Source organism: Tursiops truncatus, chromosome 7 (assembly GCF_011762595.2).
Source record: "Tursiops truncatus isolate mTurTru1 chromosome 7, mTurTru1.mat.Y, whole genome shotgun sequence".
In the NCBI taxonomy this organism is placed as follows: domain Eukaryota; kingdom Metazoa; phylum Chordata; class Mammalia; order Artiodactyla; family Delphinidae; genus Tursiops; species Tursiops truncatus.
The window spans coordinates 71,333,156-71,352,253 of NC_047040.1; the positions used below are offsets into that span (position 1 = coordinate 71,333,156).

Genomic DNA, 19,098 nt, shown 5'->3' on the forward strand with positions numbered 1-19,098 from the left:
GCCTGGGAATTGATATCCCCACCCCAGCCTCAGCTTTTGGCCAAAGACTGATGAGTATGGGAGTATAAATGCCCCAGCTCCCTCACCCCTGATGGGATTGTCTGTGGTGAGACCCACATGTCTCCAAACCTCTCTACAGAACAGTTACAAAGTTACTTTCTGTGGGGCTTTGCTTGACATCCCACCCTTGTTTGTCTTACTTTTATCCTTGTCCCAGGTCCACACTGCTCTAGATTTTTCTGGGAAACTTCCTATCTCAAGAGTCCTGTGACAGTGAGATAAACTCTATATTCTATTTGAAGATTCTTTTCAGGAGGGCACTTTCACACAATTATCCCAGGGCCTGCTTTTGAGGAACCCATCTCAGAAAAGGTCATTTCATTTTTTTTCTTGAGAGTTTTCAATCTGCCCTTCTTAACAGCCTACCTTATGGATTTTGGTTTATGTTCATAGAAAAGAATATTTCATACTCTGTTAAGCCATGTAGAAACTGGCTCTCTTTGAGGCAGAAGCCCATCTTTGATCTAATCAGCTGTGATTGGAGCTGCAGGGTCATGTGGAACAGAGAGCATCGTAATCTGTGCCTACCCTTTATCAAAGGCTTTGGCCATAGGCCTTGGCAGCCTCTCTGAGTAAGAGAAACAGAATCTCAGAGCCAGAGAGCTGCCCTGAGAACATATTCATATTTATTTGGATAATGCCTGCTGGGCATAAATATGGCAAGGGGATAACAAGTAAAGGCAATAATTGCAAACTGTGTATGTCAAATTGAAGAAACCAAAATGCTCTCTGTAGTGGAAATGATGAAAAAGTGTGGAAATGATAATGTGTCATTTGTAATCATAAAGCAGTACCTTAAAATATGAAAGACAAAGATGTAACAAACTTGGGAGTATAGTATCAAGAGGGAAAGCACACCTACAGGTATGCACGTGCACATGCACATGCACACACACACATCAACTCTTTTCACTAAGAGCAATGTGAGGTTGAACCATGTTTAAGAACCTTAACAGTATCTCCTTAGTTTTCCATTAACTCACTCATAGGGGAAGTCTGACCACCCATGGGGCAGAAACTGTTTACAGCTATTTACAAGATAGCAAGGGTATACATTTATTTATGGTTGTATTCTGCTTTTAATTTTTGAATTGTTAGGTATCTATCTTTCATTCTGTAAATTGCATACAGAAACATGGTAGGTGATTTACAGATTAAATCATTTAACTGTAAGAATAATAAAACACTAAAAAAATCCTTTAGACTTGATAACTACTTACCTTAACTCACACCCAGACATCACAATACAGCAGTAACACTATAAAACAGCCATGAAATGGAAGAAATCACAAACACAAAGGTACTTTTGAAGGAAATGAGAAGAGAAAGGTCCACAAATATTCCACCCCCCCAAAAAAAAATTCTACCCAAATTTGTTTGTGATGACCTCATACAGCACAATCATCCAAACTCTACCCACAAAAGGGAGGGAAAAAAACCCCAGTGTCCTTTATGGAACAAGCAAAGGTTTTAATTTTTATTCTTGAATTATCATCCATTGTTGTTGCCTGACAAGATTTTCTTCTTTGCATTAAAAGGAAAAGATTTATATATTTGACTAAGTTAAAGTTTAAAATGTCTGGAAGATAAAGGAAAAAGATATACATCAAATTTGTAAAAGATATATGTAATACATATAACTGAAAAAGGTTTGGTATCCAGAATATATAAAGAACTTCTAAAAACCAATAAGAAAAATACAAACAAATCAGTAGAAAGACAGCAAAACAATGACTATCAACACACAAAGGAAGAAGATCAAAAGGCAATAAACACAGAATGCTCAATCACTGACGACAATATAAAGCAGTGGAAACTGAGAGTTCACATTGGTGAACTGAGAGTTCAATTGCTCACCATTTTGGTGAACAATTGGCGATATTAAAACAAGTTGAATACACATACCTTAATTTCTAGCAATTTCCCTCCTAGCTGTATATTTTAGAAAAAGTTTCATTCATGTACCCAAGGAGTCACATGGCCACCAGTTTCCTCATCATGTGTTCACCAAATATTAATTTATCTCCACTGTTTTCTTTAGTGTGGAGCTTCTCTAGTCCTCATCCATCTTTTGATATGAAGGCAATGCAGTGCAGAAGGTTTGAGAAGAAAGAGTCTGAACCCTCCAGGTTGCTCTGCACATAAGTATTACAATCAAGAAAGATGCTTTTTTTCTCACACCATATACAAAAAATAAGCTCAAAGTGGCTTAAAGATCTAAATGTAAGACCTGAAACCAAAAACTTCTAGAAGAGAACATAGGCAGGACACTCTTTGACATAAATCACAGCAATATTTTTTTGGATCTGCCTCCTAAGGCAAAAGAAACAAAAGCAAAAATAAACAAATGGGGGCTTCCCTGGTGGCGCAGTGGTTGAGAGTCCGCCTGCCGATGCAGGGGACACGGATTCATGCCCCAGTCCGGGAAGATCCCACATGCCATGGAGCGGCTGTGCCCGTGAGCCATGGCCACTGAGCCTGTGCGTACGGAGCCTGTGCTCCGCAACGGGAGAGGCCACAACAGTGAGAGGCCCACGTACCGCAAAAATAAATAAATAAATAAACAAATGGGACTTAACTGAACTCAAAAGCTTTTGCACAGCCCAGGAAACCATCAACAAAACAACCTATTGAATGCGAGAAATATTTGAAAATGATATGACCAATAAGGGGTTAATATCCAAAATATATAAACGGCTCATACAACTCAATATAAAAAAAAACAGCCTGATTAAAAAGATGGGCCAAAGACCTAAATAGATATTTTTCCAAAGAAGACATACAGATGGTTAATAGGCACATGAAAAGCGCTCAGCATCGCCAACTATTAGAGGAATGCAAATCAAAACCACAATGAGATATCACCTCACACCTGTCAAAATGGCTATCATCAAAAGATCTACAAATATATTACAAATATTGTCAAGGAGGTGGAGAAAAGGGAACACCTGTACACTCTTGGTGGGAATGTAAACTGGTGCAGCCACTATGGAAAACCTCCACTACGGATGTTCTTCCAAAGACTAAAACCAGAACTACCATATCATCCAGCAATTCTGCTCTTGGGTATATAGCTCAAAAATTCCAAAAACAAAAACAGTAACTTGAAAAGACACATGCACCCCAACATTCATAGCAGCTTTGTTTACAACAGCCAAGACATGGAAGTAACCCAAGTGTCCATCAACAGATGAATGGATAAAGATGTGGTATATATATACAATGGAATAGTACTCAGCCATAAAAAAAGAATGAAATTCTGCTATTTGCAATAATGTGGTTGGACCTAGAGAGTATTATGCTTTGTGAAATAAGTCAGACAGAGAAAGACTAATACTGTATATTATCACCTATATGTGGAATCTAAAAATAAGACAAACGAATGTACATAATGAAACAGAAAAAACAATAATAAAAAGCTTTGCAGTGGCTCTTACCCGACTTTGAGTCATAGCTCTGCCATTTGCTAACCATCTAGCTTTTGGCAAATTTTCAAGCTAAGTCTCAATTTCCTCATCTGTTAAGAAGGGCTAATAAAATCCACCTCAAAACTAAGAAACTAACATTGGTGCAATACGGATAACTAAACTACAGACTTTATTTAGATCTCCCCAGTTTCTTCACTAATATCTTTTCCCAAAATCCAATCCAGGACATCACATTATATTTAGTTGTCCTATCTCCTTAGTCTACTCCTCTCTGAGAAAATTCCTCAATCATTCTCTATCTTTCATGACCTAGGCACTTTTGAAGACTAATGGTCAAGTATTTTGCAGAATATCCCTCAACATGGGTTTTCCTGATGTCTTCACATGATTAGACTAAAGTTATGGATTTTGAGAAAAAAATACCACGAAACTGATGAGTCATTCATTACATCATACAGAAGGTACATGATATCAACATGCCTTATTTCTGGTGATATTTGTTTACCTAGGTTTTTTATTTTGGGTAATTCATTAAGTTGTATACTAAGTCATTGCATTTAATATATATATATGTGTGTTTGAATATATATTCTTAAGTTGAAGTATAACTCTATATGTGTTATATATCACACATACATGTTATATAACAAAACACATATAAACAATTTAAATGTTTTTAAAGCTTAAAAAATATAAACCAAAGAATAGGAAAAGATATTTGTAATATTTATAATTGAGAAAGGACTAATTTCTAAAATATGCAAAGAATTTCTACAAACTAATAATAAAAAGATAGACAACTAATTTTTTTCAATGGGCAAAACACTTGAACACATATTTCACAAAAGTGAATATCCAATCAGCCAATTAACACATGGAAGGGTGCACAATCTCATTAGTCATCACAGAAAAGCAAATTAAAATCACAATAAGATACTACCACACATATACCAAACTGGCAAAACTTAAAAGTCAGAAAATCTGTTGGTTTGATTGCAGAGCTATTAAACTCTTCTACACTGCTGGTGAGAGAGTAAACTGGCAAAAGAATTTTGGAAAATAGTGTGACATTATCTGTTAAAATTTGATATATTCAAACCCTGTGACCAAGCAATTCCACTTGTGCAATATTCTCAAAACAAACACATGCACTTGTACATCAGAATATTTGTACAACAATGCTCAAAGTGCCTTATTTCTATTTGCCAGAAACTGGAAACATCATCAAATGGATAAACAAACTGTGGTATATTCACCCAATGGGATATACACAACAATGAAAATGTTAAAAAAGCACAGCTACACACAACAATGTGAATAAATTTTACAAATATAGTATTGAGCGAAAGAAATCAGATATAAAACCATACATAGATCATGAACCCATCCATATGTAGTTCAAAAACAGGCAACACCTAAGGGGTCTATTTGTAAGAGTTCCAACTATAAAGTAAATCAAGGACATTATTACCATGAAAATGCAAATAGTGGCTACCTCTAGAGAGGAGGGAAGGGTGTGTGATAAAAAAAAAGCTTCTGGAGTACTGGAAATATTATATACTTTTTGCCTAAGTGGTGGTTACATGGATATTCACTTTGTAATTGATTATACTGTACATTGATGCTTTACATACTGTTTCATATATGTTATGTTTCAAAATAAAATATAACAAAACAACTGTGCCATCAGTGATGTGACAGTATTACTGGGGAAAAGACATACATATATGGAAAAATTATTGAAACAATACAAAACATATGATCAAATGCCAAAGATAAGAGGTATTGCCGTAAGAGGTCAAAGAGAACAGGCTTTGAAGGATCAAACTTTGCACAAAAGAGAAAGGACAGTCCAGGTTGGCGGAACGTGAACAAAAGTTGCATATTCAAATTTCCAGTGGTTAGTATGGAAAAGTAATGAATGATAAAGTTGAATAGGTAGCATTGGATCAGTTTAGTAAGCCCCCTCTATTTGATAACATGCACATCTGTGTTAATGAAGACATGAAATATTAATAGCTACTATTTATTGGTTGTTTATTTTGTGCTAGGCAACTTAAGGCTTGCAATAATCTTATGACTATCATTATCTATTCTTTTTTCAAATGAGGAAACTGAGGCTCAAGTTAAGAACAGTGGGCCCTCCACACCCATGGGTTCTGCATCCAAGGATTCAACCAACCACGAATCGAAAATATTCGGAAAAAATTCCATAAATTTCCAAAAAGCAAAACTTGAATTTGTCACATACTCCAGCAACTATTTACATAGCATTTACATTGTATTAGGTATTATAAGTAATCTAGAGATTATTTAAAGTATATGGGAGGATATGCATAGGTTATATGCAAATATTACACCATTTTATATTAGGAATTTGAGCATCCATGGATTTGGGTATTCAAGGGGGGTTCTGGACCCAATCCCCTGCAGATACCAAGGGAAGACTGTATCTTGCCTAAGGACACAGCTACGAGTAGTGGGGTGAGGACTCAGACTCATGTCCACATGTTTTGAGTTTAAAGCCCATGATGGAAATAAGGACCAACCTATCAGGAATGAATACTCCTAGTAAGTAGTTGTCTCTAAATACCATTTCCTACTTAAGGAAGCAAAGATCTTTAGAGAAGTGGATGATTCCAGCTCTGAAACCAGAAATGTACAGGTTAAAGCTGAAACATCTTGTCATTCCAGATCACAAGGAAACTATGAAACTCCTACAGCCATGACTCTGCTGGCCAAAGTGGAATGTCAATAAATATGATAACTACAAGGGATTAAAACACATAAAATATGACTAAATGATTTTTAAAAAACTAAAATCTCATTGGTCCCCTTTGGAGGATGCTAGGGAACCACCTCCTTATTTTTAAAACTGATAAATAAAGGGAAAGAATCAAGCATTTTCCTGCCTTTCCTATATGATTTGTAGCTCTGGGTAACCAAATAGTTGATAAGGGAAAGCTTCTCTTTAAAGAAGCATCCAGCTAATAAGTGAAGGAAAAATGGTAGAATTAGAACATCTCCCTTTTCTAATTCTTAATAAACTAAAGGTTCCAGGTAATGATCATCAGTGGCTGATAACATCACCAAACAACAAGAAAAAATATGACATTTTGTGCTCCCTGACGGAAAAGTACCACACATAGGAAATAGTACTGTCAAGAATAAGTTGAATCTGAATCTTATAAAGCCTACTATGAATTTATAGGAAATATGAGGGATAATGGAACATGTTAAACAACACAACACTGATGGAATAATAAAAGTTCAGACTGTGAGAAATTCTACAAATGAGCTGGCTCTTCCTCACACAAGTACAAGGGGAAAAGAATGGAAAGACAGGGTGCCCAGAGATTAAGAGATAACTTAAGAGCTATATCAACTGGTGTCAATGTAAAAGCAAAAAACATTTATAAGCTAACTGGGGAAATGTGAACACCAGTTGGATATTTAACAGTATTAAGGAATTGTTGTCAATGTTTTTACGGGAGATAATACGGTTGAATATTTTACGTGATCTTATCTTTTAGAGATGTATGCTGACATATTTACAGATGAAATATTTGATGTCTGAGATTTGATTCAAAATAATCTATGAAGAGTGGAGAGTGGGTCAGAGTACAGATGAAACAAGACTGGCCACATATTGATAACTGTTGAAGGAGGGAAATGGGAACAGCAATTGTCTCTACTTTGGGTGTCGCTTTTACATTCTACAGTAAAAAGTTTTTTTAAAAAATTTAAACATGCTCAGAGTCTCTCTTCCTCTGATTCATGGAGAAGGAGAGACAAAAAATATTGAAGAGGGGAGAAGTGTGATTGGGAGCACAGTTAAAAAAAGGGGGGGCTGGCTTTTCCTCCAAGGCTGAGAAAAAGATAAGTTTACAGAGAGGAAAAATAGAGACCTAGTGAACTCACATCAAGTGGCCTCTAGCCTATCAGCAAAGTGAGAGGAATGTTCCTCTCCATGGAGGAAGCCCATGGGGAGATGGAACTGGGTCCTGAAGAGGAAATGGTTTGGACCATCTGCTTTATGGAGATATTAGTGAGTTGACAAAAGGCGAGCAAATGGTAAAATTGGTAAATACGGTAATGTCATAGGTTCATGCCCCTAGGTAATAGAATTTCTTAGTAGGATTCTCACCATTACACTTCACATATATTTCTAAAAATTAGCAATCCAGCATTCTTAACTTCACCCTTAACTAGCAGGTTAGGTGGTCCTGAACTTTGTCCCTGGGTTATGAGTCAGCTTTGGTATATGGTCATAACACCTCTGATTTCTAAAGCTGGAAAACCTGACCTTCTTTATCTTCTGCTAAAGTTGGAAAAATAACTGTTCTAAAGTGTAAAGCTGATCAGTTTCCCCGAGAAGCAAGGACTCCTAGGCTTTGGTTATTTATCATTTGAACTGTTGTTTTCTTGGAACAGATTTGGGCAATGGATTTAGTTAATCTGAGAAAAGAGCCTCCAATTACATAAGGAAAAAGCAAACACATCACCTCAGTTCTTGCCTCTTTGACAAAACATAGTGAATGCATGTCTCTGGCAAAGTCAAAACTTACCCCTTCATCGCATTTCCCACATCCAGAAAATCATCTGTACCACAATTATTTCCTTATTCTTCAAAGCATGCTCCTTTGATGAAAATGTTTCCTAGAGAATTCCCACCATGCTTGAGATATTGCACTCCTATCTGAAACACATCACTGATCTTTACAACACACTCCTACCAGCTACACAACTCCTACAAGCATCAGCATCCTCTTGATCTGTGACCCACCCTTGCACCATCACCTCACACCCAAATTCCACCTCTGCCCCCAATCAGAAGTAGCTCGCTAGCCCTAAGTTGCTCTTGTTGGTGTTTTGGACTCTTCCTATGAATCTCAGGGGTCTACAACTAACCCCTTTAGTGTTCCTCATATCCACAATGGTCACTGAATCCTCTGAGCCTCAGTTTCCTTGTCTATCAAGTGAGAGGGCTGATAATGAACTCCAAGATCTCTATGAGCTCTGTAATTCCACAGTTCCTTGGTGTCTGTGCATGAGGTTAAGTCAAGCAAGTGAAAACGTCTACCACATCGACTCCTTGTCTAGTCTCTTGCGTCAATGTTCTGTAGACATCCTAACAGAGTATTTCCTCATCTGAGAATTCTACAGTTGAAAGTCTGTGAAGGAAGTTCAGTTTACTTTAACAGGAAGAGTTGTTTAAATTTTTTCTTTGTTTTTTTTTTTTTTTTTGGTACGCGGGCCTTTCACTGCTGTGGCCTCTCCCGCCGCGGGGCACAGGCTCCGGACGCACAGGCCCAGCGGCCACGGCCCACGGGCCCAGCCGCTCCGCGGCATGCGGGACACTCCCAGACCGGGGCACGAACCCGTGTCCCCCGCATCGGCAGGCGGACTCCCAACCACCGCGCCACCAGGGAAGCCCTTTTCTTTGTTTTTTAAGTGGATGAATTACAATCTCGTCTTTGACCTTTGGGGTCTATGTCTATGACTATAGTTCTCATGAGTTTAGTTATGACCAGGAATAAGCACAGATCTTTATTATCATAGTGTAGTGGGAATTGTTTAAAATTTATTCTTAGACCAAGCCCTTGCCTGGGTCTCCTGGATCTTCCTTACTACACCTGAGACCATCTGTGGGCAGCCTCAGTTTAAATGCATCCCACGCCGGCTCTCCTTATGCCACAGCTCCTTGTGCAGTGAACACACTCCACTTGCAGTTTTTCTTGTTTACATACTAACTCAATTTTGGATGCTGTCTCAGGTATAATTTTTTTGTAAGTTGAATCGGTATCACCAAGGTCCAATAAGGAGAACAAAACAAGTTCAACAGAAGAACTTTACTATCGAGAAAGAACTAGTTACAGAGGTGTTGGAGGGGCTAAAAACAAGTGCTAATGAGGCTATGTAGAAGGTAACAACTACAAGAAGCTACTACTACCCATGGGGCCTGAGGGACAGAAAAGGGCTGGTGCTATCAGCACAAGAGCCAGGGCTACCCTGTGGGAGCTAGAACCTTGGAGAAGGAACCATTCAAAAGGAGCTAGAAACAAAACAGGGGTTGCCTGGTGGGTGAGGTTTCCAGGCAGAAGCTGGAACCACAGAAGAGACACAGCACTGCTAGACAAACTTGCAAAGCAGAGAGGAGAGAAACACCTCAGGGCCTCCCCTTCCCAAACTTCCATCTCCTGTCAGGAACTCCCACTAGCTGAACCTAATCAGAAGGCAGTGGGTGAGGGAGCCTGAAAAATGCAGAGCAGCCCCTTGGGAGTCAAGGGAGGGAAGGTCATGGAATGGATCCAAGAGAAAACAGACAAATAACCTGTACAAGAACTGGAAAAGGAAATACAAATAACCAATAATCATAGGAAAACATGTTCAACCTCATTAGTAATCAGGGAAATGCAACTTTAAACCACAATCAGATACCATTTTGCCTCCCACCAAAAATGTTAAAATGCCAAGTGCTGATGGAGGTGTTCAGCAGTGGAAACACATGTGCACATCACTGGGAGAGCAGAATGGAAAGCGCATTGACATCATCTAATAATGTGATGCTGAACATACACTATGCTCCAGGAATTCCACTTCTAAGAACACACCCTCAGGAAAATCCAGCAATGTGCACAGGAGATGTGTACAAAAATGTTCACAGAAGCATTGCTAAGGACAGCAAACCACCCAGCTGGAACCTACCCAAATGTCCACCAATAAGAGAATGGATAAAGTGTGCTTTATTCTTATAATTGAATACCACGTAAAAATGAATGAATTATACCTACAAATGCCAACACGGATGAATGTCACAGGTGTAATTTTGAGCAAAAAGGAGAGTAGGAAAAAAACTTGAAATGATTCTATTTGCATAAAATTCAAAAACAAGCCAAGTTACATACACTGTTTAAGAAATGAATCATAGATGGGAAACTGTAAACAATGAATGATAATTCAGAGGAGTGTTACTTCTGTGTGGTAGTGAGGTGGGTATAATCAGGAGGAGGCCCCCAAGCATAGCCACTCTTTTTTAGGTATGATATACTTTACAATTAAAAACATGACTTCAGGGGGGACCTTCAAGATGGCAGAGGAGTAAGACGTGGAGATCACCTTCCTCCCCACAAATACATCAAAAATACATCTACATGTGGAACAACTCCTACAGAACACCTACTGAACGCTGGCAGAAGACCTCAGACCTCCCAAAAGGCAAGAAACTCCCCACGTACCTGGGTAGGGCAAAAGAAAAAAGAATAAACAGAGACAAAAAGATAGGGACGGGTCCTGCACCAGTGGGAGGGAGCCATGAAGGAGGAAAGGTTTCCACACACTAGGAAGCCCCTTCACTGGTGGAGATGGGGTTGGGCAGGGGGGAAGCTTCGGAGCCACGGAGGAGAGCGCAGCAACAGGGGTGCAGAGGGCAAAGCGGAGAGATTCCCACACAGAGGATCGGTGCCCACCAGCACTCACCAGCCTGAGAGGCTTGTCTGCTCACCCGCCGGGACCGGTGGGGGCTGGGAGCTGAGGCTCAGGCTTCAGAGGTCGGATCCCAGGGAGAGGACTGGGGTTGGCCACGTGAACACAGCCTGAAGGGGGCTAGTGCACCACAGCTAGCTGGGAGGGAGTCCGGGAAAAAGTCTGGAACTGCCTAAGAGGCAAGAGACCATTGTTTCAGGGTGCGCGAGGAGAGGGGATTCAGAGCACCGCCTAAACAAGCTCCAGGGATGGGCGTGAGCCGTGGCTATCACGTGGACACCAGCGACAGGAATGAAACGCTAAAGCTGCTGCTGCAGCCACCAAGAAGCCTGTGTGCGAGCCCAGGTCACTTACACCTCCCCTCCCAGGAGCCTGTGCAGCCCGCCACTGCCAGGGTCCCGGGATCCAGGGACAACTTCCTGGGAGAGCACACGGCATGTCTCAGGCTGTTGCAACGTCACACCAGCCTCTGCCCCCACAGGCTCACCCTGCATTCTGTACCCCTCCCTCCCCCCTGGCCTGAGTGAGCCACAGCCCCCTAATCAGCTGCTACTTTAACCCCCTCCAGTCTGGGTGAAGAACAGACGCCAGAGGGCAATCTACATGCAGAGGCGGGGCCAAATCCAAAAATGAACCCCAAGAGCTGTGCGAACAAAGAAGAGAAAAGGAAATCTCTCCCAGCAGCCGCAGGAGCAGCGGATTAAATCTTCACAATCAACCTGATGTACCCACCAACTGTGGAATACCCAAATAGACAATGAATCATCCCCAAATTGAGGCAGTACACTTTGGGAGCAACTGTAGACTTGGGGTTTCCTTTCTGCATCTACTTTGTTTCTGGTTTTATGTTTATCTTAGTTTAGTATTTAGAGCTTATTATCATTTATAGATTTGTTTATTGATTTGGTTACTCTCTTCCTTTCATATTTTTTTTTTCCTTTTTCTCTTTTTGTGAGTGTGTATGCTTCTTTGTGTGATCTTGTCTGTATAGGATTGCTTTTACCATTTGTCCTAGGGTTCTGTCTGTCTGGTTTTTTGTTTGTTTGTTTGTTTTTTAGTATAGTTTTTATCACTTGTTATCATTGGTGGATTTGTTTATCGGTTTGGTTGCTCTCTTCTTTCTCTTTTTACTAGTTTTTATTTTTTATTTTAATAATTTTTTCAATTTTTTATTTTAATAACTTCATCTTATTTTATTTTTTCTTGCTTGCTTGCTTTTTTTTTCTCCCTTTTCTTCTGAGCCGTGTGGCTGACAGGGTCTTGGTGCTCTGGCTGGGTGTCAGGCCTGAGCCTCTGAGGTGGGAGAGCCGAGTTCAGGACATTTGTCCACCAGAGACCTCCTGGGCCCAAGTAATATCAATCAGTGAGAGCTCTCCCAGAGATCTCCATCTCAACACTAAAACCCAGCTCCACTCAATGACCAGCAAGCTACAATGATGGATAGCCCATGCCAAACAACTAGCAAGACAGGAACACAACCCCACCCATTAGCAGAGAGGCTACCTAAAATCATACTAAGTTCACAGACACCCCAAAATAAACCACCAGACACGTTCCTGCCCACCAGAAAACAAGATCCAGCCTCATCCACCAGAACGGAGGCACCAGTCCCCTACATCAGGAAGCCTATACAACCCACTGAACCAGTCTTACCCATAGGGGGCAGACACCAAAAACAACTGGAACTACAAACCCGCAGCTGTGAAAAGGAGACCCCAAACACAGTAAGTTAAACAAAATAAGAAGACAGAGAAATATGCAGCAGATGAAGGAACAAGGTAAAAACCCACCAGACCAAACAAATGAGGAGAAAATAGGCAGTCTACCTGAAAAAAGATTCAGAATAATGATAGTAAAGATGATCCAAAATCTTGGAAATAGAATGGAGAAAATACAAGAAACGTTTAACAAGGACCTAGAAGAACTAAAGAGCAAACAAACAATGATGAACAACACAATAAATGAAATTTAAAATTCTCTAGAAGGAATCAATAGCAGAATAACTGAGGCAGAAAAATGAATAAGTGACCTGGAAGATAAAATAGTGGAAACAACTAACGCAGAGCAGAATAAAGAAAAAAGAACGAAAAGAATTGAAGACAGTCTCAGAGACCTCTGGGACAACATTAAATGCACCAACATTCAAATTATAGGGGTCCCAGAAGAAGAAGAGGAAAAAAAAGGGACTGAGAAAATATTTGAAGAGATTATAGTTGAAAACTTCCCTAATATGGGAAAGGAAATAGTCAATCAAGTACAGGAAGGGGAGAGAGTCCTATATAGGATAAATCCAAGGAGAAACACACCAAGACACAAATTAATCAAACTATCTAAAATTAAATACAAAGAAAAAGTATTAAAAGTAGCAAGGGAAAAGCAACAAATAACATACAAGGGAATCCCTATAAGGTTAACATCTGATCTTTCAGCAGAAACTCTGCAAGCCAGAAGGGTGTGGCAGGACATATTTAAGGTGATAAAAGGGAAAAACGGACAACCAAGATTACTCTACCCAGCAAAGATATCATTCAGATTCGAAGGAGAAAATAAAACCTTTACAGACAAGCAAAAGCTAAGAGAATTCAGCACCAAAAAACCAGCTTTACAACAACTGCTAAAGGAATTTCTCTAGGCAAGAAACACAAGAGGAGGAAAAGATCTACAATAACAAACCCAAAACAATTAAGAAGATGGTTATAAGAACATACATATCGATAATTACCTTAAGTGTAAATGTATTAAATGCTCCAACCCAGTCATAGACTGGCTGAACGGATACAAAAACAAGACCCACATATATGCTGTCTACAAGAGACCCACTTCAGACCTAAGGACACATACAGACTGAAAGTGAGGGGATGGAAAAAGATACTCCATGCAAATGCAAATCAAAAGAAAGCTGGAGAAGCAATTCTCATATCAGACAAAATAGACTTTAAAATAAAGACTATTAGAAGAGACAAAGAAGGACACTATATAATGATCAAGGGATCAATCCAAGAAGAAGATATAACAATTGAAAATATTTATGCACCAAATATAGGAGCACCTCAATACATAAGGTAAATGCTAAGAGCCATAAAAGGGGAAATCGACAGTAACACAGTAAGAGTAGGGCACATTAACACCCCACTTTCACCAATGGACAGATCATCCAAAATGAAAATAAATAAGGAAACACAAACTTTAAATGATACATTAAACAAGATGGACTTAATTTGTATTTATAGGACATTCCATCCAAAAACAACAGAATACACTTTCTTCTCAAGTGCTCATGGAACTTTCTCCAGGATAGATCATATCTTGGGTCACAAATCAAGCCTTGGTAGATTTAAGAAATTTGAAATCATATCAAGTATCTTTTCCGACCACAACGCTATGAGACTAGATATCAATTACAGGAAAAAAACTGTAAAAAATACAAACACATGGAGGCTAAACCATATGCTACTAAATAACCAAGATATCACTGAAGAAATCAAAGAGGAGATCAAAAACCACCTAGAAACAAATGACAATGAAACACGACAGCCCAAAACCCATGGGATGCAGCAAAAGCAGTTCTAAGAGGGAAGTTTATAGCAATACAATCCTACCTCAAGAAACAAAAAAATCTCAAATAAACAACCTAACCTTACACTTAAAGCAACTAGAGAAAGAAGAACAAAAAAACCCGAAGTTAGGAGAAGGAAAGAAATCAAAAAATCAGATCAGAAATAAATGAAAAAGAAGGACACAATAGCAAAGATCAATAAAACTAAAAGCTGGTTCTTTGAGAAGATAAACAAAACTGATAAACCATAAGCCAGACTCATAAAGAAAAAAAGGGAGAAGACTCAAATCAAGAGAATTAGAAATGAAAAAGGAGAAATAACAACTGACATGGCAGAAATACAAAGGATCATGAGAGATTACTACAAGCATTATATGCTAATAAAATGGGCAACCTGGAAGAAATAGACAAATTCTTAGAAAAGCACAACCTTCCAAGTCTGAACCAGGAAGAAATAGAAAATATAAACAGACCAATCACAAGCACTGAAATTGAAACTGATTAAAAAATCTTCCTACAAACAAAAGCCCAGGACCAGATGGATTCACAGGCAAATTCTATCAAACATTTAGAGAAGAGCTAACACTTATCCTTCTCAAACTCTTCCAAAATATAGCAGAGGGAGGAACACTCCCAAACTCATTCTACAAGGCCACCATCACCCTGATACCAAAACCAGACAAAGATGTCACAAAAAAAGAAAACTACAGGCCAATATCACTAATGAATATAGATGCAAAAATCCTCAACTATATACTAGCAAACAGAATCCAACAGCACATTAAAAGGATCATACACCATGATCAAGTGGGGTTTCTCCCAAGGATTCTTCAATATATGCAAATCAATCAATGTAATAAACCATATTAACAAATTGAAGGATAAAAACCATATGATCATCTCAATAGATGCAGAAAAATCTTTCAACAGAAATCAACACCCATTTATGATAAAAACCCTCCAGAAAGTAGGCATAGGGGGAACTTACCTCAACATAATAAAGGCCATATATGACAAACCCACAGCCAACATCGTTCTCAATGGTGAAAAACTGAAAGCATTTCCACTAAGATCAGGAACAAGACAAGGTGGCCCACTCTCACCATTATTATTCAACATAGTTTTGGAAGTTTTAGCCACAACAATAAGAGAAGAAAAAGAAATAAAAGGAATCCAAATTGGAAAAGAAGTAAAACTGTCACTGATTGCAGATGACATGATACTATACATAGAGAATCTTAAAGGTGCCACCAGAAAACTACTAGGACTAATCAATGAATTTGGTAAAGTAGCAGGATACAAAATTAATGCACAGAAATCTCTTGCATTCCTATACACTAATGATGAAAATTCTGAAAGAGAAATTAAGGAAACACTCCCATTTACCATTGCAACAAAGAATAAAATACCTAGGAATAAACCTACCTAAGGAGACAAAAGACCTGTATGCAAAAGTTATAAGACACTGATGAAAGAAATTAAAGATGATACAAATAGATGGAGAGATATACCACGTTCTTGGATTGGAAGAATCAACATTGTGAAAATGACTATACTACCCAAAGCAATCTACAGATTCAGTGCAATCCCTATCAAACTACCACTGGCATTTTGCACAGGAGTAGAACAAAAATTTTCACACTTTGTATGGAAATACAAAAGACCCCAAATAGCCAAAGCAATCCTGAGAAAGAAAAACGGAGCAGGAGGAATCAGGCTCCCTGACTTCAGACTATAATACAAAGCTACAGTAATCGTGCCGGTATGGTACTGGCACAAAAACAAAAATATAAAATAAATGGAATAGGATAGAAAGCCAAGAGAGAAGCCTACGCACCTATGGTCACCTTACCTTTGATAAAGGAGGCAAGAATATACAATGGAGAAAAGACAGCCTCTTCAATAAGTGGTGCTGGGAAAACTGGACAGCTACATGTAAAAGAATGATATTAGAACACTCCCTAACACTATACACAGAAATAAAGTCAAAATGGATTAAAGACCTAAATGTAAGGCCAGACACTATAAAAACTCTTAGAGGAAAACAGGCAGAACACTCTATGACATAAATCACAGCAAGATCCTTTTTGACCCACCTCCTAGAGAAATGGAAATAAAAACAAAAGTAAACAAATGGGACCTACTGAGACTTAAAAGCTTTTGCACAGCCAAGGAAAGCATAAACAAGACGAAAAGACAACCCTCAGAATGGGAGAAAATATTTGCAAACGAAGCAACTGACAAAGGATTAATCTCCAAAATATACATGCAGCTCAATATCAAAAAAACAAACAACCCAATCCAAAAATGGGCAGAAGACCTAAATAGACACTTCTCCAAAGAAGATATACAGATTGCCAACAAACACATGAAAGGATGCTCAACATTCCTAATCCTTAGAGAAATGCAAGTCAAAACTTCAATGAGGTATCACTTCACACGGGTCAGAATGTCAATCATGTAAAAATCTACAAAGAATAAATGCTGGAGAGGGTGTGGAGAAAAGGGAACCCTCTTGTATTGTTGGTGGGAATGTAAATTGATGCAGCCACTATGAGAACAGTATGGAGGTTCCTTAAAAAACTAAAAACAGAACTACTATATGACCCAGCAATCCCACTACTGGGCTATACCCTGAGAAAACCATAATTCAAAAATAGTCATGTACCACAATGTTCATTGCAGCACTATTTATAATAGCCAGGACATGGAAGCAACCTAAGTGTCCATTGACAGATGAAGTGGATAAAGAAGATGTGGGACATATATACAATGGAATATTACTCAGCCATAAAAAGAAATGAAATTGAGTTATTTGTAGTGAGGTGGATGGACCTAGAGTCTGTGAAACACAGTGAAGTCAGAAAGAGAAAAACAAATACCCTGTGCTAACACATATATATGGGATCTAAAAAAAGAAAAGGTTCTGAAGAACCTAGGGGCAGGACAGCAATAAAGACTCAGACGTAGAGAATGGACTTGAGGACACAGGGAGAAGGAGGGGTAAGCTGGGACAAAGTGAGAGAGTGGCATGGAGATATATACACTACCAAATGTGAAATAGATAGCTAGTGGGAAGCAACTGCATAGCACAGGGAGATTTGTTCCATGCTTTGTGACCACCTAGAGAGGTGGGATAGGGAGGGTGGGAGGGAGACTCAAGAGGGAGGATATTTGGGGATATATGTATATGTATAGCTGATTCACTTTGTTATAAAGGAGAAACTAACACACCATTGTAAAGCAATTATACTCTAATAAAGATGTTAAAGAAGAAAAAAAAAAACATGACTTCAGGGGTCCTAAAAGTTCATACTCCCTCTCCTTAATTGTAACTGGCAATAAAATAATAGTAACAACCACACACACTCATGCAAATTCTTGGTATCTTCACTTATGGCTACTGACCATGGTCAAGTTGTTGATACTGTCTGTGTTGTTTCAGTTTCCACAATGAGTATAATAGTAATAAATAGTAGTGAAATGGGACTTCCCTGGTGGCGCAGTGGTTAAGAATCCACCTGCCAATGCAGGGCACATGGGTTCACGCCCTGGTCTGGGAAGATCAAGGCCTGCAGACCCTCACTTTCACCCTGATTTCTCCCTCTTTTAAATACCTAGACCTCCTGTTACCTGCACCATTTATGAGGCATTTACCACGTATTTATTCTTTTATTCATCCAGCAACTCATGGGCTAGGTACTGCGAACATAGAAGTGACTAAAATAGATACAGTCACCACATTCATGGGTCCTATGGCCTGGGGAGGGAGACAGACATTCAACAAACGTGCAAGCACGTAATTATTTAATCCAGCTGTGCTAAGTGCTATCAAGACAAAGTGTGGCATGCACTGAGAACCTGTCACAGAGGAAGCTCACCTAGCCTGCAGAGTCAAGAAAGGTTTCTTTGAGGAAGTGACATTCAAGTTGAGGCTTAAAGGATACACTGCTTTCTACTGTCACCATAGACAATAAATGTTTATTTAGGATCTATAACCTAGGTGGAATGTCAAGGCACATGTACTTACAGAAAAAATAGCCGCAGGAGGTAGCACTACCAAGGGAACAGAATGTACCTTCTACCGATGATTGGAATACCGGAAGGTTAGAGACCGTCTTAGAAACATTTTATATAAAGTATGAGATTTGAGCAGGGCCTTAACTGGAAAGGTGGAACTAAGACAAGGATGGGGGAAAAGAGGAATTCTTGATAGGGGAAAATATAAACTTATGGGCAGAGATAGGAAAAGGCAAGACATTTAGACAGGTTGCTTGAATCAAGGAGTGACATAGGAAAGTAATTAAAGACAAAGAGTGGGGTCATAGAGGGGCTTGCTTTATCTTACATGGAATTTTCTTCCTTCTTTGAAGGAATGGCCTTCTTTGAGACTCTCATGAAAGCCTTGGACCCCTCCTCATAAGAAAGAAAGAAAAGAAAAGAAAGAAAAGAAAAGAAAAGAAAAGAAAGAAAGAAAGAAAGAAAGAAAGAAAGAAAGAAAGAAAGGAAGAAAGGAAGAAGGGAGGGAGGGAGGGAGGGAAGGAAGGAAGGAAGGAAGAAAGAAAGAAA

General features: G+C 39.0%; 1 long non-coding RNA gene across 1 annotated transcript in view; it reads right to left on the reverse strand.

Moving 5' to 3' along the window:
* Positions 1 to 19,098, reverse strand: part of LOC109547925 (uncharacterized) — a 147,398-nt gene that overhangs the window by 126,544 nt on the left and 1,756 nt on the right. The window lies entirely within an intron of this gene.